This window comes from Raphanus sativus, chromosome 6 (genome assembly GCF_000801105.2).
Source record: "Raphanus sativus cultivar WK10039 chromosome 6, ASM80110v3, whole genome shotgun sequence".
NCBI lineage: Eukaryota > Viridiplantae > Streptophyta > Magnoliopsida > Brassicales > Brassicaceae > Raphanus > Raphanus sativus.
Window position 1 is genome coordinate 33,679,150 of NC_079516.1, and position 25,516 is coordinate 33,704,665.

Below are 25,516 nucleotides of genomic sequence, written 5' to 3' on the forward strand. Positions count from 1 at the left end.
CTCGTTCCGGTGCGATCCGTTCCAGCTCGCGACCCGTTCAGTTCGCGACCTTCCTCTTGTTCGTGATCTTTTCTTCCTCTTGATCCATTCGACCCAATCGGTGATTAAGGTAATTCTCGATAATCTAGAACATAGACCAAAACCTAAAACCCTAAACCGCATATATGCATATCGCATATTATGCATATGAAGTCAATTAAAACAAAAAGTAAGTCAAAATATGAACTTAACCAAGTTTGGTAAGGAACTGGATCACTTAAGTAATATACGTTGGATTCAACTTTAATTTTGAATAAATTAATAAATTTTACTTACTGATTGTAGTTTACAAAAAAGAATAAACATTCGTCAAAATGTCAATCATTTACATCATAGCATTTTTAAAATAAAATAATTTTATTATTTTCAACAAGAATAACAACTATCCCCAACAAAAATATTCAATGTAATACTAATCTGTTTTGATAACTATATTTTACCAAGTAATATATTTTAATTGTTTTTTTACTTACTTCCCACCTTTAGGACGGGTTTTACCTAGTATTTTATATAGATAATTGGCTTGCATGTCCTTAATGAATCTTTAATTAGACACATGCACCTGATTTGATAGAAATATTTCTATGACGATTTTACCTTTACCTCATGCATACCAATAAATCAACAACTGTGCCTGACCACTTGCAATTCTACTGTCTGTTTACTGTTTGTTACAGTAAAGATCTTCGTTTGAGGTGTATTTTTAATTTAATTACTAATCATTTAAAAATTAATAAAAAATGTCAATAGCTTTTGTTGGTGAGAAACCAAAAGCATATGAACCATATATTATTTATATTTCCTTATCTCACACCATAACTTTATATTTTTGAAAGATATTTTATTTTTTGATTTTCTTATGCTCCAAATTTTTCTTCAACATGTCTTTCTTATTTATCATCAAAAATTTTACATTTTGATCAAGTGACTTTAGAAATAATTGAAGCATCTATTGTTTCTGTCACTCGTCTAGAATCTACGAGTTATGGCACTAGCATCATCTAATTAGTAAGAATTTCTCCTCCATATTTTGTTAGCTGTTACAATAATACACCGCTAACTGATAAATTGTTTTATAAAATACATACTGTTAATTGATACGTTGTTTGTTAACTAGTTAATAATTTGATAAATATTTTGTCAACTTATGCATTGTTTTGGTATATAGTTTATTAGCAGATAAATATGTTGATATGTCGGTTTGTCATTACTACATTGTTTGATAAAAAGTTTGGTAGTTGATAAATCATTTGTTACCCGATACATGTTTTCTTAGCTGATGCATAATTTGATATCAAATTATTGATAAATGATTGGTAAGATGTTATAAAGATTTCTCTTTAAATGATATATGGTTTGTATATAACTTCACATATAAATACATTTAACTTTACATATAATTTGATTATAAAACAGTTACATTCATACTTAGTCGTCACATATGTTGATTACCGCTAATAAAAAAATTATGTTATCATGAATCCACCCCTAGAAAATATCCTTGAGTTGGTAGATGATTATGTGTCTAGGCCTACACTCATAGGTGGAATTTATTTCAGCTCTTGTTAAAGAGAAAGTTGTTCTCTGTATTTCCTCTATCTTCTCCGTGGTGCATACGTCCATAAGAACCTCATCGCTACCCTGTATCTAACAATGATCCCTCATACCTAATACAGTCAAAATTTTATTATCTGTTAACTACATATTTCTTCATGAGGTTACTTATTCAGAATTTAACCTCTTACTTAGCACCACAGCGTTAGCATATACATGTAGCTGCTACTTATATTAGTGTCAAAGCACCAGAAAAGTTATCGATCGCTTTTAAAAAAATAGATTCAAACAACTATCTCTCCCAAATTGATAGTGTTTACTGTCCTTGCTACTCGCTAACCTAACTCTTAGCGTCTAAGTGTGTTTTGTAGCAAATAATAGTAATCTAATTTGGTATACATTTTTGTAACGAGCTATCTATCCTTTTAACGATTAAAAACGATAGTGGTTAAAATCCCTCTCCATGAAATGGGTTTGTGAAACACCGGGTTTCCTTGGTTCTCATGAAGTCTTTGTCTCTTGTAACAATGCTCAACATCCCGATATCCAAATGTAACGAAGAGGTAGAGATTGAAAAAATCAAATTTAATAGAAAAATGAAGAATCAATGAATACATTTGAGAAAAAGAGAAAGAGAATAAAAAACGAAAAAATGATGAGAATCAAAAAAGATGAAAAAATGAGAACAAGAACAAAAGAATCAATGAGATGAAGAAATGATCTTTGCAAAAACAAAAAACAAAAAATAAAAAAAAATTACCCAGCTGATAACCTATAACCTTCAGCTACTCTACACGTCTGACACGTTTTCATACTCTCCTGCAGAGACAGAATACATGGCCGGCTCAATAGAAACATGGGTCCATGGGCAAATATTTTTTTTAGGCTCTTTCATTAACATTTTTTTTAAATAAATGTTATTAAAAAATTAAATATTTAAAATATTATAAAATAGCTATTCTATTTGATTTTGATTAATAATATATTTTAAAAAGTTTAGAATAATATCTGATTTAAATTTAATAACACATTAATAAAATGAAAAAATTGACAAAAAACTAAAAAAATGAAAAAAATATATTTAGCGGTGGGTCCTAGGGCTGTCGCACTGACCGCCCCCTATACTAAGCCGGCACTGACATAATAGGTACCTAGATATTAGCATGACACACGGGTATGACCTGAGCCTTTAATGTCACACCAAATCTACATAGCTAATATAGACATTTGTTATGTATATTTAACTAATTGTCCCTATTTTATAAGGCAAATAATAGAAAGCCATGCAGTTAGGTAGGTTTTCTTTTGCAAATAAATGGACTTTACTATTGGATTTTACTCAAAACAGATTATTTTTTTTTGAATTAATTTAACATTTATTCAAAAAAAAGAAATGGATTTTACTCAAAAATGGATTTTATTTGTTATTATATTATGCTCTGGATTTAGTTTGCTTATTAAATCTTCCAGATTTGCTCTATGACGTGAGCTTATATTTGGAATTTTTATTGTGGTATAATGCCAGACGCACGATCATTTTAAGAGGATTTTCAAAATCTGTCCATATTGATAAATTGGTATAGTAATCATCATCACGTGATTCACGTTGAAACTTTTAGTTGGTTGTTGTTATGATGCAAGATCGCCTACAATAATTTGTAATTATCGTGTAAGTAGGATATTTGATTATGAGAGCAGACAGTTTTTAATTTTTATAAACTTTAACTAGCTAATATATATATTAGTTAATTAGCTAATATATCTCCTATATATTAGTTGATGATTTTTTAAATAATTATAATCTTAAGTTTGTACAAATTAAAAAGAATCCAATTCTATATAGCAGTTGTTTAAGTTTTTTAATTGTTGATGTGGCAGGATTTTAAGGTGTTTGATATTAGCATAGTCTAAAAAATAAATTTCTTCGCGAAATACAAGTTTTCAACTGTAACAGTACACGCATAAGCCGAAACGATACGGCCGAGTGGAGGCTCTCTTTCCTTCTCTGTTCACACTTATATATCTTTCACAGGGAGAAAGAGATGTCTTTGTTTTGATGTATGATAGTGTTTTCGATCTTAAGATCGACCTTTTGTTTTCCGCTTTGTCGGAATTTATGTTTTCGCAAGGCGATTAACCTTTTCGCGAGGCGAGCTTTTGTTGTGTTTCTCAACTGAATCAAATCACCATCTCATATCCATTCTCATCTCTTTGGTTCGGCTTGAGACTGAATAAAGACGCTTTTCACTTCGTGTTAATCTTCATCCCGTTGAATACTCGATCAAACACCTCTTTCATCGCTCACTCTGTTTTCTTTTGATGAGAATCAGTCTCTACTTTTATTTTGCCGTTGAAGGCTTTCAGGTGGAGCATCTCAAACATGAAGGAATAAGAGTTTGATGGTGAGATTGAATCGTATATGAAGAGGATTCAGGAGAGTCGGCGTTATCTAACGGTCCGGCAAAGGGTCTTACTTCGACTTGATTTCAGCTTTCCTTGGAGTTTAATTCCGGTGGATAGAGGCCTCTTTGCTTGACTATTTGCGGTTAAAGTGAGAAGCTTGCAAAATTGGTATTGGGCTTGAGACGAGGCTTCAGGCGCTACAACGGTGGCGAACATAGAAGATCGGAAGTGGTGAAGACGAATCTTTCACGGCGGAGAAGCTCCCGACGGCCATGATTGATGTTTTCTTCGGGAAAGACACGTGGTGTCTCATATAAGATTTGTATACTGGAAACTTGTGTTTATTCATATCGACAGCTCTCTTTATATACACATCATATGAGCATAGGATAACAACAAGTAGAACTTATCTAATGCTCGTGTTTATCTAAAGATAAATACATGATTATCTATAACACATAGTTATCCTAATATCCCCCCTCAAGACGGAGCACGGTTAGTGATACCGATCTTGGAAAATAGTAGCTGAAACCGGTTCCTGGGAAGTGGTTTAGTGAGAGTGTCGGCAAGCTGATCCTTTGAAGATACATGAGCAACCCGGAGAGTACCGTTCTGAACTTGTTCTCGTATGAAATGGAAGTCAAGAGCAAGATGTTTCATCCTGGAATGAAAGACTGGATTGGCACTAAGGTAAGTGGCTCCAACATTGTCACATTAAATAATGGGAGTTGTTGTGATTGGAATGCGAAGTTCTCGAAGGAGAGAGTAGAGCCATCGAACTTCAGATGCAGTAGCAGAGACAGCCCTGTATTCAGCCTCAGTACTAGAACGTGCCACTCCAGTTTGCTTCTTAGCAGATCAAGCAATAGGATGTTGGCCAAGGAACACAACGTACGCACCAGTAGAAGTATAATCATCTTTGTTTCCAGCCCAGTCCGCATCAGAAAAGGCATGGAGAGAGGGAGACGAGTGACGAGAGAGAAATATCCCAGAAGTATAAGTACCAGCCAGATAGCGAAGCACCCTCTTAGCAGCAAGCCAGTGAATGTCAGTTGGCTTGTGCATAAATTGAGAGAGCTTGTTGACCGCAAAAGCAATATCCGGGCGTGTGAGAAGCAGATACTGCAGGCTTCCAACAACTGTTCTGTATTCAGATGGATTGTCAAGAGGTGTGCCGTCACGAATCAAAAGTGAAGTAGACGCAGTCATGGGAGTTGGAACAGGTTTAGCATCCGTCATGTTTGTGCGATGAAGAAGATCACCAATGTATTTCCGTTGAGAGAGATGAATACCTTGAGCAGTACGCAAGACCTCAATACCAAGAAAGTAACTGAGATCATCAAGGTCTTTAAGAGAGAACCTCTTGGACATGGTGTCGATGACACGACGAACGTTAGCCAGAGAGTTACCAGTGACAATAATGTCGTCGACATAAATGCGAATGAAAATCACAAAGCCTCGATCATGAAGGAAGAACAGAGACGCATCAGCTACCGAGTTTTGAAAGCCAAGACTGAGAAGGAATGTCTTCAGCTCAGTGAACCAGGCACGTGGAGCCTGTTTTAAACCGTACAAAGATTTCCGAAGCTTGCAGACATGTGTCGGTTTATCCTTGTCCACAAAGCCCGCCGGTTGAACCATATAAACATCATCATCCAGATGACCCTGAAGAAAAGCATTGTTGATATCCAATTGCTTCAGTGGCCAATCATATTTAGCTGCTTGTCCAAGAAGAAGGCGGATTGTAGGCATTTTGATGACAAGACTAAAGGTCTCATGATAGTCAATGCCTGGTCTCTGGTGATTACCCTTGGCTACAAGTCTGGATTTGAGACACTTCACAGTACCATCAGGATTAAATTTGATGCGAAAGAGCCACATGTTGCCCACAAGATTAGTAGCTTGATCAGCAGGAACAAGATCCCATGTGTGATTCGAGATCTGTGCATTGAACTCTGCAGTAGCAGACTGTCGCCAGAGTTCATCAGCTAGCGCCTGCTTGATTGTATGTGGTTCAAAGTAAGAACCAGTAGTAGTAGCCAAAGCATATTTCTTGTTAGGCCGTGTGATGTTGTTTCGTGATCTTGTGATCATGGGATGTTGACTCTGTTGTGGAGCAGCAGGAGTAGGCATTGTTGCGGGGGTAGGCGCAGAGGTTAAAGGAGGCTCAGGTGGTGCAAGAGGCACAGTTGTAGCAGGAGGCGCAGTAGCAGCAGGAGGCGCAATAGCAGCAGGAGGCGCAGTCGTTGTTGGTGATGGATCCTCCAAACGGACCGGTTGCAGACCGCAATGTTGAACAGGTTCCACTGTAGGGACCCACGCTGATTCACTTGTTTCGACAGAGGAAGGGACATTGGCACTTAAAGAAGTAAAAGGAAATTTGTTTTCAACGAACGTCACATGTCGTGAGACATATAAACGAGAAGCAAGAGGATCAAAACAAAAATAGGCACTTTGAGAAAGAGAGTAACCGAGAAAGACACATGGAGTAGAACGAGGATCCAGCTTGTTGTTTGTATATGGTCGCAGCCACGGATAGCAAAGGCAACCGAAGATCCTCAGTTTAGAGTAGTTAGGAGTGGTACCAAAGAGGCGAGTGAAGGGAGTGTCCATGGAGAGAACTTTAGTAGGCATACGATTGATCAAGTACACCGCCGTGGCAAATGCATACGTCCAATTTTCAACAGGGATGACTGCGTGAGTGAGGAGAGATAGTCCTGTTTCGACAATGTGACGATGACGCCTTTCAGAGAGTCCATTGTGTTCCGGAGTGTGAGGTGGAGTGGTAAGATGGGATATGCCGTGTTGAGCAAGGAAGGACCGGAGTGCAATGTATTCTCCTCCATTATCGCTGTATAGTGTTGTGATTTTAGTCTGAAACTGAGTCTCAACGAGTTGCTTGAAGGTGATGAAAGTGGCTGCAACCTGAGATTTGAGTTTTAAGGGAAAGAACCACATATATCTGGTAAAATGATCAACGAACAGAAGGTAATATTTATAACCATTTATCGAGTGAACAGGGGAGGACCAAACATCAGAAAACAAAATTTGTAAGGGACGAGAAGAAGTTATAGAGGTTTCATGGAATGGCAACTTATGACTCTTATTAATAGAACAAGCATTGCAATGAAGAGAGTTTGGAGAACGACAAGAAAAACCAGGAGAAAAACAAGAAGAAATATGCTGTAAAATCGGAAAAGTCGGATGTCCTAGTCTGTGATGCCAGTCTAAGGACGACGAAGTGACAGCAGAGAAAGCAAGATGAGAGCGTGAGTCATTAGTGGGCCATTCATATAAATTGCCATTAGCTGGCGCGGTCAGTACCGGTGTTCCCGTTTGAAGGTCCTTCACCTGAAACATTGTTGGAAAGAATTCCACAGAAGAGTTGTTAGTTTTGCAGAAACGATTGACAGAAATCAAGTTCTTTTGCATAGAAGGAGCATAAAGAACATCTTTGAGATTGAATTTCTGAGATGGAGTAGTAAGAGAAAGTGAACCGGTGTGTGTGATGGGGAGATTGGCACCGTTTCTGATCACTATGCCATCAGGTCCTGCATACGGCATGTGAGCTGCCATGTTGTTGAGATCAGTAGTGACGTGATGAGAGGCCGCGCTATCCATGAGCCATGCATCAGGTTGGTTATTTGGCATGTATGCTGTATTGGCAAAGGGACGCCACTGGGGGGAAGAGGCGTTTTGTTGCATAGCATTGTTGTTTGCAATGACCCGGAATGAAGGGCACCGTTGTGCACTATGCCCTTGAGTGCCACAAGCTTGACATCTACCAAGGTAAGGACGAGGAGCACGTGGAGAGTTGCTCTGTCTTGGAACAAAAGGTGGTCTCCAGTTGTTGCGATTGTTGTTGTTGTTGTTGTAGGCGGAGTTGTTGTTGTAGGTCCTTGTGGTGGTGTTGGCTGTAACTGGGAAGGATGGCGTTGTGGGTTGATCACAAACAATCATAGCTTCACGGTTTAGTAATTTCTCTGTGAGCTCAGAGAAAGAGATCAGACAGTCACGACCATTGATAGCATCAATTTCTGATTTGTAGTCATCAGACAATCCAGCAAGAATTTGTTCGATCAAGTCTTCTTGATCCATCGGCTTTCCTAAGAGAGCTAGCTCATCTGCTTTTGTCTTGATCAAGCGAAGATACTCACTTATTGTTTTGGTACCTTTGTTGCAGCTTTTGATTTGAAACTTCAGTTGTTTGATGTGTCCACGAGTTGGAGTACCGAATATGAGATTGAGTGTGCTCCAAACTTCATGAGTAGTGGTAGCACTAGCAACGAGTGGTTGAACCGGAAGAGATATCGCACCGATTATGGCACTGTAGAGAAGTCTGTCTTGACGTCTCCAAGGTAGATACGCAGGATTTGGTTCGGCGAGCCCATTGTTGGTGGTAACCGCATCTGGAGTAGCCTCTGTTTCTCGAGAAAGCTGTGAAGTTCGTGACCTTCTAAGAGAGCTTGTATTTGTCTGCTCCACATGAGGTAATTGGTGTTTGTCAAACGAGTAACGTTAGACATGTTAACAGCGAGCAAGGAATTTGCTGGATTGTTTGGATCATAGACTGCAGTGCGTGTAGCTGTTGCAGTGATCGAGTTGTTGGTCTCAGCCATTGAGAGATGTTTTGTGTTTTGCGTGAAAGAAAAGGAAAATTATGTTTGGATCGAAAAAAGCTCTGATACCATATAAAATTTGTATACTGGAAACTTGTGTTTATTCATATCGACATCTCTCTTTATATACACATCATATGAGCATAGGATAACAACAAATAGAACTTATCTAATGCTCGTGTTTATCTAAAGATAAATACATGATTATCTATAACACATAGTTATCCTAATATCTCATGCAACTTCTTCAATAGACACGTGGAAGATGAAGTAGCAGAAACCGCTTCGATTTGAGTTTTATTGTAATTTTTGGGCTTTTATGTTAACCTGATAACAATATGTAATCAAGTCCATTGGAGTAGATATAATAAAAAGAAAGTCGACAAAAAATAAACAGTACATGCATATACATAATCTAAAATTAATACAGTACGTTGGTGTATATTATTATTTGACAACTTCTCTACTTCCATGATTGGACCGAAGTGGTCCCTAGATGCTATTTATGCTTTCAAAGGAAAGATGACAAGATCATTGCTGTCTGTGCCGACGATCCAGAGTACCGTCACTACAATGACATCAAGGAGCTTCCTAATCTAAAATTAAACTAATGAGACTAATAATTTTACTAACCCAATATGTTTTTTCTTTTGTAACTTTCTAACCCAATATGTTGGTGTATATTATTATAGTTTGGATTCTTCATTTAATTTTGTAAAATATATTTGTGACAATTCCCAAATTGTAAAAAATAAATAGGGTAGTTTTATTTTCGAACATATAAATATTTTTTCATCGATCACTATGCAAAAAATATATCACTTTTATTTTTATGACTTTTACATATCCAACAAAAACGACCAATGATTTGAATTGAAAAATTATGATCCACAACCCAATTACATTTGTTCACCGTTTAATTTATAAATTATTATATAAAAATTTGAAATGCTATATATAACACAACGACCATACATAATTTTTATATTTGTCAAAACCATATGTTTATATTTTAATATTTTAAACTCATTCTGCGCAAAACGCAAGTTTTATCCTAGTATATATATCGTCTGACTTAAAATTTGGCACGAACTTATATATATATATATATATATATATATATATATATATATATATGTTCTCTATCCTAGTGAAACGAGGATCAATGTCATAAGCCGGCTCTAATGAATGAGATGCATGTATTTTTTTTATAGTATGCATTTCATTTACAGATACAAAAAGGAATTTATGGGCTTTATCTTCAACAACAACACACCAAATTAGGATTAATGTTTTTCTTCAACGTCCTGACATCAAAACATTCTTCCGCGTTCTCTGACACTAACAATGGAGTTTAGAGATAGTGATTGACTGAAATCAACCTGAAGAATCTCTATGTTGTTATTCATTTGCGTCGTTTAGTTTTCTTATCTAATCAACCGAAACCTCCGAGTTGCAGATTCATAACTTTATGGCCTTATCAGCTCCATAGACCAACGTGTTCTGACATTAAATGCGCCTTATCATTCTGCAAGACAGTTTATATACACCTATAAAAAGATACATTAATATCCCATCTCATGTTAAATTCGTTCTTGCTTTATTAAACAAGGTATTAGAGTAAACCGGTTTAGTCATTGTACGATTGGTTTAGCTATTGTGCGATTTAATTCCGGTTCAATTGTTTGTTACGTTAACCGGTTTTCATTTCACTATATATGTAAAACATTCCTTCTTTAGCAATCAATAAGAAAAGAAAGAGTTTGTTACATTGTCTTCTTCGATGAACCTCTAACACTAAGATGGTATCAGAGCATTAAGGTTCAAACCTCAATCGATCCGTTTCCTTTCCTTCGTTCTTTGACCTTGATTCATCGGTGACTCTCCCGATCGAATCTTCTCTCTCGTTTCTCTGATCTTGTGGTTATTCCGCCACGGATCTCTGTTATTCACTTTCGAGCTCATCCGATGGTGGTAACTCCTCGTTCTACTCGTCGTCTCAACCGATCGGGTGTTTCTTCAGCTCGGAGAGCTTCTATTCCTGAAGTTTCATCTCCGGTGGATTCTGATGTCGACGAGCTCTCTCCGAACAGTATTCACTCTCCGTTTCATCTTACTAATGGCGATAACCCATGTTTATCGTTAATCTCTGAAGTACTTGACGGCACAAACTATGATAACTGGAGTATTGCGATGAATATTGCTTTGGATGCGAAAAATAAGCTTGCGTTTATCGATGGATCTGTTTCTAGACCTCTAGAATCTCATGTTCATTTCAGGATTCGGTCTAGATGCAACTCCATGGTTAAATCATGGCTTCTTAACTCGGTATCTAAGCAGATTTACAAGAGTATTCTTCGGTTCAACGATGCTTCGGAGATCTGGAAGGATTTGCAGACGCGTTTTCACATCATGTACCTTCCTAGATCATATCAGCTTTCTCAGCAGATCTGGTCCCTTCAGCAAGGCTCACTGGATCTTGCTACTTACTATACTACCTTGAAGACTCTTTGGGATGAATTGGACGGTGCTAATTGTGTGACTACTTGTCACAACTGTGAGTGTTGCAAAGCCATGAATACTAAGGCTGATCATGCCAAAGTTATTAAGTTCTTGGCCGGTTTGAATGAGTCTTATGCAGTTATACGAAGCCAGATCATTATGAAGAAAAATGTACCTGAGTTATCTGAGATCTATAACCTCTTGGATCAGGATCACAACCAACGGAATATCCTTCCCGTTCATAATGCTACTGCGTTTCAAGTCACTGCTACTACTCCTTCGGCTCCTCCTAAACAGGGTCGTCCTATTTGCTCACATTGTGGCTACAATGGTCATACAGTGGATACTTGTTACAAGATCCATGGCTATCCAGTCGATATTAAACACAAAGGGAAGCAACAAACTGATAAACCTCAGTATAAGAAGCCGGCTTCTGCAAAGCCAGTGGTTGCTCAAGTTAATCTTGATGAAAATTCTTCAAACGTGTTTAACACTCTCACTAAGGATCAGATTGAAGGTGTCATTGCCTATTTTAACTCTCAACTATCTTCCTCTCCAGCTCAAGTTAACTGTGTTTCTACTTCTAGTGGCACTATCACCGCGTTACCTGGTATGGATTTCTCTTCTTCCACTCTATACTTTGTTGGAATGTTGAGGAAAACAGGCAACTCTCTGTGTACTGAGTCTTGGATCGTTGATAGTGGAGCAACACATCACGTTGCACATGATCGGAATTTATTTGAAGAGTTATCTGATACAATGAACACCTCTGTTACCTTACCAACTGGTTTTGGTGTCAAAATTGCTGGTATTGGCAGAGTACAATTGAGTGATTCCATGGTCTTGAATAATGTTTTATTCATTCCTGATTTTAGACTCAATCTTCTCAGCGTAAGCCAGACAACCAAAGATTTGGGCTATAGAATTGCGTTTGATCCTGACTGTTGCATGATACAGGATCTTACCAAGGGTCTGATGATTGGGAAGGGTGATCAGATTGCCAACTTATATGTGCTTGACGTTGCTGATATTGCAGTCTCAAGACCTCTTCAAGATCAACATGTTTCTGTCTCTGCTGTTGTTTTAGACTCTGTTTTGTTTTATCATAGATTGGGTCATCCCTCTATGTTAAAAACCAATTCAATGCTTGATGTACTTGGTTCAAAACAAAAGAATAAAGGTGATTTTCATTGTGAGATTTGCCCACTTGCTAAACAGAAACGCCTTCCTTTCAAATCTAACAACAACATGACAGACAATCCGTTTGATCTTTTGCACATCGATGTTTGGGGTCCTTTCTCTACTCCTACTATCGAAGGCTACTGTTATTTCTTAACCATTGTGGATGATCATTCTCGCCTTACTTGGATATATCTCCTCAAAGCTAGGAATGATCTCCTATCTATCTTTCCTGACTTCCTTAAGATGATAGAAACTCAGTACAAGTCAGTGGTTAAGGCTGTGCGTTCAGATAATGCTCCTGAGCTGCGGTTTGAAGCTTTGTTTAAACAGAGAGGCATTGTTTCGTATCACTCTTGTCCTGAGACACCAGAGCAAAACTCGGTCGTGGAGCGTAAGCATCAGCACATTCTCAATGTGGTTCGTGCTCTTATGTTTCAGTCTCAGGTGCCTTTGGAATTCTGGGGAGACTGTGTTTTGACTGCTGTATTTCTTATCAACAGGCTTCCTTCTCCTCTGCCGAAAGATAAATGTCCTCTGGAGATTCTTACTTCTAAAGCTGTTGATTACGATGGTCTTCGTGTCTTTGGTTGCTTAGCATATTGCTCTACTTCTCCGAAGCAACGAACTAAGTTTCAACCTCGCTCTCGATCTTGTGTCTTTCTTGGTTATCCAGCAGGATTCAAGGGTTACAAGCTGATGGATTTGGAGACTAACCAAATCTTTATCTCCAGAAACGTTATCTTTCAGGAAGATATCTTTCCATACGCTAAAGGGCAAGATTGCTCCTTTAGTGATGTCTTTTCTTCGTCATCAGTTCCGGTCATTCCTATTTCTACTGATGATTCTTTAGAAACTTCTCTACCTGCAGTATCTCCTAAACCTGCAGACGTGGCCTCTAGCTCCACTAAGAGAGTTTCTAAACTCCCCTCTCATCTTGAGGATTATTACTGCAATGTCAATTAGCTCGACAAGGACATTCCTTATCCTTTGTCTGCTTATTTGTCTTATGATAATCTCTCTGAGGAATACAAGGCTTATATTTGTGCTGTTTCTCTTTATCCTGAACCAACAACTTTCACTCAAGCAAAGCGTTTTGAAGAATGGCTTGCTGCTATGAATGAAGAATTGATAGCCTTGGAGAAGAATGGCACTTGGAATGTTTGTTCTCTTCCAACAGGCAAGCACGCTATTGGTTGTAAGTGGGTTTATAAGGTCAAGATAAATGCTGATGGTACTCTTGAACGATACAAAGCGAGATTGGTTGCCAAGGGTTTTACTCAACAAGAAGGCATTGATTTTGCTGAGACGTTTTCTCCAGTGGCCAAAATGACTACCGTCAAGACTCTTCTTGCGGTTGCAGCTGCTAAGAACTGGCATCTTACGCAACTTAATGTTTCTAATGCTTTCTTGAATGGGGATCTTCATGAAGAGATCTATATGAAGCTTCCACCCGGTTACACACCAAGACAGGGGGAAACTTTGCCAGAAAATGCTGTATGTAAGCTCCACAAATCTCTATACGGCTTGAAACAAGCCTCTAGACAGTGGTTCTTGAAGTTCAGCAGCACTCTCTTGCGTTTGGGTTTTAAAAAGTCCCATTCAGATCACACTCTGTTCATACGCAACATTGATGGTCATTACATAGCTGTTTTAGTCTATGTCGATGATATCATCATTGCTAGTAATGTGACAGATGATGTTGATCAGTTAAAGGAGGATCTTCAAAAGGCCTTCAAAATCAGAGACTTAGGTCCTTTGAAGTACTTCTTAGGCCTTGAGATTGCGCGTTCAGCTAAAGGCATTTCTCTTTGTCAACGAAAATATACTCTGGGTCTCTTGGAGGAAGCATGTCTTATGGCTTGTAAACCTTCTCTTGTTCCGATGGATGCAAGTGTCAAATTGATTCAAGACTCTACTGAACCGCTTCTTGAGGATGCTTGTGCTTATCGTCGGCTTATGGGGAAGATGATGTACTTGACGATAACTAGACCTGATATCACCTTTGCGGTCAACAAGTTATGTCAGTACACTTCTGCTCCGAAGCCTTCTCATCTTCAAGCTGCTCTAAAGGTTCTTCATTACTTGAAAGGAACCATTGGCTTGGGACTTTTCTACTCCTCGGACTCTGATCTCGTTCTTAAGGCATACACTGATGCAGACTGGGGCTCTTGTGCTGATACACGTCGCTCCACGTCTGGTTATTGTATGTTTCTTTGCAACACACTGATATCTTGGAAGTCCAAGAAGCAGCAAGTTGCGTCTCATTCCTCTGCTGAGTCTGAGTACAGAGCCATGGAGTTTGGTTCACGCGAAGTCATTTGGTTATATCATCTTCTCGCTGAGTTGCAGGCTCCACAGGCTGGTCCTATTCCGTACTATTGTCTCAACTGCAGCGATACACATTGCTCACAACTCTGTATTTCACGAACGTACGAAACATATCGAACGGGACTGTCATCAAATACGAGACCGGATTGAAGCAGGCTTTATCAAAATGCTCCATGTCCGTACTCACAACCAGATTGCAGACATCTTCACTAAACCTTTGTTTTCTCCTCAGTTCTATTCTCTTGTGGGCAAGATGGCTCTCAAGTCGTTATACTTGCCATCTTGAAGGGGAATATTAGAGTAAACCGATTTAGTCATTTTACGATTGGTTAGCTATTGTGTGATTTAATCCCGGTTCAATTGTTTGTTACGTTAACCGGTTTTCATTTCACTATATATGTAAAACATTCCTTCTTTAGCAATCAATAAGAAAAGAAAGAGTTTGTTACATCGTCTTCTTCGATGAACCTCTAACACTAAGACAAGGACCTTCTTGCTTTATTAACAAGGACCTCCAAGGTCTGTATTTAAAAATATTATCGAGAAGATGAGATACAAAACAAATGTTTTTAAAATCTTTATATTCTAATACTATATCTAATTTTTGAACGTCGTACAATGAAATTTCTCTATAGGAATATATCCATATCTCTATTGTCAACAATCAAACACTAATTTTAAAAACTCCTCCAAGAACACGAGGGTAACATAGATAGATGAAATTTATAAGAACTAAACCCTAAACCCATACACGACGAGCGCATCAAGTCAAGTTCCTTATCAGTTTGCAGACTTGCAGCTAATTTCTCTATACATGCTAGACTTCAGATATAAACTCCCCATTACTTAATTGATGGCAATGTCTTCATCTTCCACTGCATCTTCTGATCTTCCTTGTCTCTAGCATTACAAGTTTCCTTATCTCCAGCATTAACATTCCTCTGCTCCTCCAATTCATCCTTTGTTTCTCCACCTCGCCTGCATCACCATCGCGTAGTATACCGCTTCTGTAAACTCTTCTTTATATGATCCCTCAAGGGTTTCTGACCAACTGTTGATAGCACCAAACGGTGGTGGCTCTTCTGAGGGATCTGGTGTTGATTCTTGAGGTTCTTGCTTCAGATATCTCTTTAGCCAACTGTTGAAGCCCTTAATGATTTCAGCCAGATATGGTAATGATTTCAATCAAATGTCTAAAGCTGAAGTGAATTTTTGGTGGTTTATAAGCCACTGGGTTCATATGATCGACTTCCTCTTGGGCGTCGCTTGATTTCTAGTGAAGTTGTCCAATGGTAAAGCCCCATTACCATAAGATAAAGCCCATTAACTAAGGTAGAGTAGAGTATTCAAAATGAACAATGTCTATGATATTAATGAACCTTTTGAGTCTTTGAAAGAAGCAAAACTGTCACTGTAGTCAAAGCTAAAGTGAAGTTTCTAAAGAGGCATGATCATAGTTCAGATGTTAAGAGACGAGTATAAAGAGAGATTCATGTGTGTTAAGCTGCTTGGTGTCTCTTTTAAGTCGTCAGGAGAAGATAGACGAGTCCTTTCAGATATTCCAGTATCTCAGATCCTCCCAGCTTCGAATTTCCAAAGACTCTATCCACAAAAGTGATCGGTACCTGCAGATCAAGACAGAGTACCAGAGAATCATATGAATAATAAATGATTTAAAAGGAATCAAAATCACAAGTGCATATATATATATATATATATATATATATATTTATATATGAAGAAGAGAGAGAAACCTCTTCAATATGGTATCCTTTTCTGGTAGCACGAACAATCTTCTCCATCTGAAAGACATAACCTTTAGTCAACATGAGCTTATCACGTCTTCAAGCACTGATTTCTTGTATAGCTTTTCAAATAAGAAAAAGGTGTCAAGGTCAGTCGTGAAACCATCAAATGGTTCGGGAAAAAGATGGCACAAAATTTAATTGGAATTTACCGGAATGATCCGGTAAATTAGATACACCAGGCCATAAAAGGGTTTGGGCTAGCACATTTGCTCCTCTGCTAGTGAGTTTCCGCATAAGATTCCACCCGTGCACACCACCCCCTTTTACATATCGTGTACCCTGTTACTATACTTGCATTAGTCTTTAGTTGTTTCCTTGACGACATACCAAACAAAACAGAGTCAGCTACTGGAAACCGTTATAAGCTTATGAGGTTAGAGAAACTCTACTTACTCGATGAAACTTGGCAAATATTTTGGCTGCACAAGATAAAAGTGGAGTCAGCTCAACGAAAAGACAAGAAACCAAGATAGATAATTCAGTTGGTGACACTCTTTACATGATGTGAAAGATCAGCATCCATGATAACTACGAAATCACCAGTAGCATGCTTCAAACCATGGATATACGCAGTTCCTGAAATGGATCAAGTAAAAGAAGAAGACTAATAATCATGTACTTCTTGTAAAGCAAAGATAGAAGATGATGGGGAGTTACATATATACATACCCAAACCAAGCTTCTTGGCTCTAGCTCTTAGAAGCTGCATCATAACAACACAGAGAGGTCAATTAAAAAGAAAAATTTCTCAGGAGAGAGAAAAAACAACATATCCTTGTCACTGAACTCACAATGCGGTCTTCACCATACAAATGCTGAAGTTGGTTGATGATTTCTTGAGTGCCATCAGGACTCCCATCATCCACAACAATTATCTCAAAATCAACATCCCTACATCATACAACAATTAACATTGAACATCAAGCAGAGAAGACGTCAACTTAACAAACGCAAAACGTTTCATCACTTAGAATCGATTCCGAGATTCTAGCTAATTCTCAAATTTGGATATGCGATGTAAAACTAACGAGAACTAATGCCGCGATCAGAATCGAATCGGGATCAAGAATTCGACATTGAGACCCCAATTTTACAAAGTCAAAATCGTCGCGAAAGTAATATTGATTTTACCAGAGATGCTTGAAAATGAGGTAGATGATAAGAGCGATATTGAGGCGCTCGTTGTAGGTAGGAATGATTATGTTATACTTGTACTTTCTCTCTCCTTTCCTCTCTTTCTCCTCCGCCATAGCAGCCGATCAAAATCCCTATGTGAGCGTCATAACTTTCCGATGAGCTCTGTCAAATCGATCAATCGCCGTCTCTGTGAACTCTGTACAAAAAAGTAAAGACTAAAATACAATTAATATCAGAATATAAGGAGTAAAAAGCAATTTGTAAAATTCGGCCCAAAGTGATTATTGGGCTTAATGGAAAGCCCAATTTCTGATAGATCTGTGAATTGCTCTCTCTCTCTCTCTCTCTCTCTCTCTCTCTCTCTCTCTCTCTCTCTCTCCTCCTCTCTCTCTCTCTTCTCTCTCTCTCTCTCTCTCTCTCTCTCTCTCTCTCTCTCTCTCTCTCTCTCTCTCTCTCTCTCTCCCTCTCTCTCCCTCCTTGCGGCATTGTAAACTGAATAAACATGATAGATCCACAGATAACACCATTGGGGAGAGTGTACCAATCAGGCTTATAAGCGATCTCATGACTTAGTTTCTGTGACTCTCCCATTATAACCAGCTCAAGTGGGAATAAAACAAGAGCCTCAAGGTCAAGGTTGTTGTAAAGCACAAGACCCCAAGTGTTTAACCCTATGGTCGTAACCACATGCTTGATGTAGGCAAGATCTATAGACATGCTCACAAGATACACAATAGCCGAGATCTATGCTGTAATTGTAAACTGGTAATCAATGAGCACGTAGAGCAAGCTTCCTCCAAAGATGGTAACAAGAGATATCCATGTTTTAGAGAAGACCGCTGGTTTAAGAAAAGGGTCTTTCCAATGGCGATAGATAGCAACAGCAGAACGCGATGAAAATGTCGATATTAAGTGGAGTAGAATCTCATTGTTGGTGAAAAGTAACAAGTAAAAGATGATAGCTACAGGAAAAACCTCCACATGGTTAGGAGACTGAGAGGATCATGCCCAATAAGGTTTAACTGGCCACAGAGTAAGACACCAATCACACTTGTGAAATACTGAAGAGCGGTGAGTGCACTAGGGAAAGGGAATTTCATGATTGCCCATTTGTTGATGATTGAGATAAGAGAAGCTGAGATTCAATAACTAGTAGCTGGACCATACACATATGCTTTCTTTTTTTTTGGCCCAGACCATACACATATGCTTAATGAAGCAAATCACTTAATTTAGGTTCAGTTCCTTGAACCACACGGTTCCAGTTATTCATCGAAAAACAGTAGGAAGTAAAATAGATTCAGAAATACTAATGAGTGTACTTGCTGTGTTGGGGCCAAATGGGGTTTAAATTGGTAGACATTAGAGCTGGTGGGTGGAGTGAGACAGAAGCACTCCAAGAACTGTGTAAGCTTCACATACCTATTTGGATCTTCAACTGAATATTTATGCCTTTTTTAAGTCCCATGTAATGAATTTTCGTATGTTGTTTACAAGCATTAAACTCAACAATTAATATATGGATATTGCTTTTGTAACTACTCAACCTATTTACTGTTGAGAATTGTTTCGCCTAATCGTCTTAGCGTTCTTTAATTATATGACTACTAGGGGTTAACCCGGGTTACGCCCGGGACAATTTTGATTATTCAAATATTTTGTATACAATTATTTTGTTGGATGTTGTATTTTGAACTATATACTTTTGTGAATTTATGAATATTTTATATTTATAGTATGCATAATAAAAAATTTGAATATTTTTGAGTTTGAAATTATTTTATTTTACATTGATGTAAACATTTTTGTGATAGTTGAATTTTTTTGTTTGTATTTTTTGTGATAGTTTAACCTATGAAAGTTTTGTATATATTTGAACTCTTATTTCTAATTTTTTATGGGATCTAATAAATATTTTTCAACGGAATGTTATATTATATAATCAGAACATTTTATATTATATATATTTTTTCTTTTGACTAAAAATATTTTTTTTCCTATCATTTTGTTTTTGTTTTTGAAAATTAGCTTTCAAATTAACCAAACCAAATGTCAATTAAAACCAAAAACATAAACCAGATCACAATCTCATGTCCACATTAACCTATCCAAATCAAGTGTCAATAACCAAAAACATAAACCAGATCATAATCTCATCTCCACGTTGACGTAAACGAATCGTGCCCGTAAATTAATTTTATATTTTTATCACGTCAAATTTGTCTATTATTTTACAAATCAAATTACAAACCAAAAATAGAATCATGTTTTTAAAGTTTGTTCTAATTTAATTTCTAACATTATGTCACTTCGATTACTTTTAACAAAGAAACATATAACTAATAGTTGTATCTTTAATATAAATCTAATTTAGTTTTTCGAATTTGTTTTTCACTTTTATACACAATCACATGCAAAAAGTAAAATAATATTATCATAAACTAAGCTTGCCATCATTTGCATTTGTCATGGAAAGTCACCCTCTGTCGATGACTTGAAAAACCGTTTTTATAACAAATCTTTTTCTCTTTTCTTATGTGTTTGTTTCTTGAATTTTTCCGCAAAAAAATCACCAATTTCATACAATCAAATTTTGAATTGTGAGATGTGTCAAAAAGGGTCTCTCTGATTGAATTAGAAACTTAAGGGTAAAGAAATATTGGTGTAGAGAATCGGTTTCAGCGCATAGTTTGTTCTTCTCTTTCACCCTTTTTCTCACTCTCAAGCTTGTTTATGTTCTTTGTCAATCATGGTGATCAGTTTCTTTCTTTCTTTTTGTTAATTGCTGCCTTGACTACTCTTTTGTATAGTTAAAAATAGGATAATTACATGAATCAATTGATGTACAGCTATAAAAATTAGATCCTTGTGTATTTAGCGATGTCTAAAGTAGAAGTGTTTATCATCATTTGGCTTTGTTTTTTGCATTTTTATATTTATACACTTGTAGCCGTTTCATACCGTGATTTTTCGTGGTAGATTTCGCTGTGTGCTCCATCTATGAAATCTTTTGTGATTATCACTTTTGCTCTTTGTTAGCATCATGTTATTTTGTAATTTTTAAATTTCCGGTTTGTGGAGGTCTTTTTTATTATGTTTTGGCAACGCCACTATTTGTTGATTTCAAGATCTTGTTCTGTGTACATCTTAAAGATCAATATGGTACTCTTTAATTTATAATATTAATCGCGGTTGTGTTTGTGGATGGTGTGTTTGTTTATGATAGATCGGGGGAGATGAACGGAAGACAAAACGACAGAAACGAAGACGACAACTTAGATTCCAGAACCTCCATTGTAATTTGGTCTATTCCAAGCTCGAGAATACGAAGAGCCGTAGAAATCACAAATTCCGGCTAAGCTTCTGTTATTGTTCCGGCCCAAATAATATAATTCCAAACCTACAAAATCAACACGCTTGAAAGCCCATTATAAATACAAACAGAAAACAACAAACCTTTTTAGTTTTGGAACTTGGCAACAAAACACATACAGTAGAACCTCTATAAATTAATACTCGATAAATTAATAATCTCTATAAAATAATAAATTTCGCTAGTCCCAACTTGGGCTAGTGTAAAATATGATACAAATCGATAAAATAATAAGATAATAAATTTTTTAAAACTCCTATGTTAATATATAGTCCCATTAAATCATAAATTAATAATCTATCAATATATATTTTTTATATAAGTACAAAATAAACATTATATTGTTGGTTACAATGAAAATAAATCTATTTTCTTAATATTTTAATATATTTTGATAGTATTTAGTAAATATATCAAAAATCACATAACAGTTCTATAAAACATAAAAATATACACCAAATAAGACAATAAAACCATATGAAAGTAAAATTCCTAAAATTTAAATAATGTATATATGGCAAAATCAAATATTTTCTTATTTTATAAAAAAAATAGAAAAATAGAAAGAAAAAAATCTAAAAAAGGAAACTTTTACAAATTAATATCTCTATAAATTAATAAAATTCTAAAGTCCCAACATTATTAATTTATAGAGGTTCTACTGTAGATTAAAACTCACGAACCCACCTTTAAATGAAACGCAGCTTGACTGTGTATTTAGACACGTGGCGACTCCTGGTATTCTCATTTTCTGACTCCTGGTATTAAATGAAAAGAGAGACCCCTTTTCTTTATATATATATATATTAGGGTCGGCCCGCCCTACGGACAGGATGGTAATTTGAAAATAATTGAAACAGTTGTAGTAAATATTTAATATAAAACTTGATTAACTTAAAATTTAAATACTACTTTATTTCTGTATTTGTTTTTATATTTTTGAAGTTTAAATAAACTCTGATATTTTCACATAACAATCTATCTGGTGCCTTTTTATATTTATTATGATTGATTATTTATATATATAAGTGAGAAGTTATTAATATTGTGGACGTTGTGGTTGACATGTAAGAGCAAATTGTAGTATAATAATCTTAGGGGTTGTTAACTTGTTTTTTGTATTTTTAGTAACAATTATAGATTGCTGAAAATATTATATTATTTGTAATTTTATTAGTATAAAGTGTTTTCGAACAGAAAATGAAAATGATAATGATTGTTATACTTAACAATATTATGGATGTACAAATTAGTTGTTTTAGTTTTTTTTACTATTTCTATTAGTATGTGTTTGTGTCTGTAACTATTTTAGATTAATTTATGGTGTGTGGATCTTATTTTATGCGGTTACGTGGATGTATCAAACCGCTGGAACACCGTAAATTCATATCAGGGTCTATGTTGACTTGTGAAAGTATTAAAGGGAATTTTCAAAAATACAATTTTGAAGATACCATTATTTATCTTTACTATCACAAAAAATATATTTTCAAAAATATTTTATTTATTAAAAATTAAAGATTCTTATATCCTTATTTTTATATGATTTTCAAAATTCTAACCTCAAACTCTAAATCCTAAACTCCCAATTCTAAACCCTAAATCCTCAACTCTAAACAATAAACCCTAAATTCTATACCCTAAATTCAATACTCTAAATTCAAAAATTTCAACTATAAACCCTAAATCCTCAACTGTAAATCCTATATTGTATACCCTAAACTCTAAAACATCAAATCTAAACCATAAATTCTAAACTTTCAAATTCAAACCCTTTACTAAAAATGATGGTAAAAAAAATTAGTGTAAACATGAAAAATGGTACTATGAAAATGGTATTTTTGGCAATTATAAAAAGATCAATACATATTAGACAAAAATACCTCCTCAAAAAGCCTTTTACAAATATAAAAAGATCTAACATAATCAAATCATGATAATGTTAATCAATCTATATACAGAATAATAGAATACATATAACAAATTCATCGAAGAATCTAAAGTTTTAAATTTCGATCATCTAATTTTATATAATTTAGTTTTTATTTTATTTTCATTTTAACATAAAATCAGTTTTAGAAATTTTTTTTCGAAAAACTGTCTGGAAAAATCAATTTTTATAAACTTTTATTTTTGAATTTTTGTTTAATTTTTTTTATTTTGAAATCCAAAAAATAGTTTTGCAACTATTCTAAATTTTTTTTTTTGATATTTTAATTATCATATTTTAAAATCATAAACTCAATCTATCAGATCATAACCAAAATTCTAGATTATTTAAACTTATGAATATAATTATTTTTTACCTTTTTAATGAAATTTATTTTGGACATTTTGACACTTGTGTGCTATATTTGTAATAAGAACTTTATAGGACTACCACAGGAAAAAATTCAATATTAAATACTAAAGAAAATTATATATATATTAACTTTCTTTGTTCAACTAAAATTTAATTTTTGAGATTCGTTATTTTTGCTGTGTTGGTAGCAGTCTGGATTCTTGACATTTTGTTAGTAACATTTAGAAAGCACTTTGTTACCGATGGAATGCTTAACTTTAGGTGCTGTATTTTTTTCTGTAACTTAACTTTATGTGAGATTTTAAATTTCATTTTTTTTTGTTTTGTATGGTGAACCTTTGCTAAGAGAATAAATGCTGGCTTTTGATAATGATATAAATCTTCACTTTAGAGTTGCAGCTGCTTAGGGGTTTTGACCAAACTTAAATGTTTTTTTTTGAACAACTTCCAAACTTAAATGTAACACGTAGAGAAGAAGAACTTTTCTGGAAACAGAAAAGTCGAGCTATTTGGCTTAAGGAAGGGGACAGGAATACGAAATTCTTCCATGCGAGAACGAAGCAACGAAGAGCGCGCAACCGTATCACAAAATTACTGGACTCCCTTGGTAACTGGGTAGAAACAGAGGAGGGCATTGAGAATCTAGCTACGGAATACTTCTCTGATCTATTCACGGCTTCAGCGCCAAGAGATAGAGAAGAAGCTCTCCGGTTTACTACCGCGAGGGTCACACCAGAGATGAATGCGACACTAATGAGAGAGCCAACAGAGGCAGAGATAAAAGAAGCGGTTTTTGCGATAAACCCAGATAAGGCCCCCGGACCAGATGGTATGACAAGTCTCTTCTACCAACGATTTTGGAGTTATGTTAGAAGTGATATTGTCCGAACAGTCCAAGACTTTTTCTCTCATGGCGAGCTAGACGAAAGGTTAAATCAGACAAATATTTGTCTGATACCTAAAACGGAGAGACCAAGATCTATGACAGAATTCAGGCCAATAAGCTTATGTAACGTAAGCTACAAAATCATCTCCAAAGTCTTATCAGCCCGCTTGAAAAGAGTGCTTCCAAAGATAATATCGGAAACACAATCGGCCTTTGTGGCTCGTAGACTTATAACTGACAACATCCTGATAGCGCAAGAGATGTTCCATGCATTGAGGACGAACCCGAGCTGCCAGAGTAAATTTGTTGCTATAAAGACCGATATGAGCAAGGCTTACAACCGGGTAGAATGGAGCTTCCTGAAAGAGGTCATGGATAAAATGGGCTTTGATGAGAGATGGACAAACAGGATAATGCGCTGTATTTCGTTGGTATCATATCAAGTCCTCATTAACGGGGAAGCAAAAGGACATATTATACCATCTCGCGGATTGCGACAGGGTGACCCGCTGTCACCATTTCTCTTCATCCTCTGCACTGAAGTACTTATATCTCAGATCAATCAGGCTGAGCAGGAAAAGAAGCTTACCGGCTTAAAGATTGCGAGAGCAAGCCCACCAGTCTCACACCTACTCTTTGACGATGACAGCCTCTTCTTCTGTAAAGCCGATCAAGGAGAGTGCACGGAACTGATGAAAATCATTGACGTCTACAGTAACGCCTCAGGACAGCAACTGAATAAATCCAAGTCTTCAGTTATGTTCGGTTCTAAGGTTGTAGCGTCCTCAAAAATTGACCTTAAACGGTCGCTTGCCATTAATCAAGAAGGTGGAATGGGTATGTATCTCGGACTACCTGAAAAGATTTGTGGCTCGAAGAAACAAGTTTTTAGCTTTGTACAAGAGCGATTAAATGATCGCACCAATACTTGGTCGACAAAGCTCTTATCAAAAGGCGGCAAGGAAGTACAAATCAAATCCATCGCTCAAGCTGTACCGTCTTATACTATGTCCTACTATTTAATCCCAAAAGGAATAACAAAAAATCTGACGAGTGCTGTTTCACGGTTCTGGTGGAGCACCAAACTTAATAATAGGGGAATGCATTGGGTAGCTTGGGATAAGATCTGTGTACCAATGGAGAAGGGAGGACTCGGCTTCCGTGATTTTCACGCGTTTAACATTGCCTTACTAGCAAAGCAGCTGTGGAGATTGCTACATTATCCGCATTCCCTCCTGGCCCGCGTACTCAAAGGGCGTTACTATAGACACTCCTCTCCAATGCAGGTGGAACGAGCAAATAACCCATCCTATGGATGGCGTAGCTTACAAGCATCAAAAGAAGTTCTACGGAAGGGGCTCAGGAAGAAGATCGGGAACGGAC

At 36.5% G+C, this 25,516-nt stretch overlaps 2 pseudogenes; both read right to left on the reverse strand.

The window, feature by feature from the left end:
• Window positions 1-15,426: 15,426 nt before the first annotated feature.
• Window positions 15,427-17,685, reverse strand: LOC108829314 (dolichol-phosphate mannosyltransferase subunit 1-like; annotated as a pseudogene).
• Window positions 17,686-17,703: 18 nt separating this feature from the next.
• LOC108829309 (GDP-mannose transporter GONST3-like) lies at window positions 17,704-25,372 on the reverse strand (annotated as a pseudogene).
• Window positions 25,373-25,516: the final 144 nt, after the last annotated feature.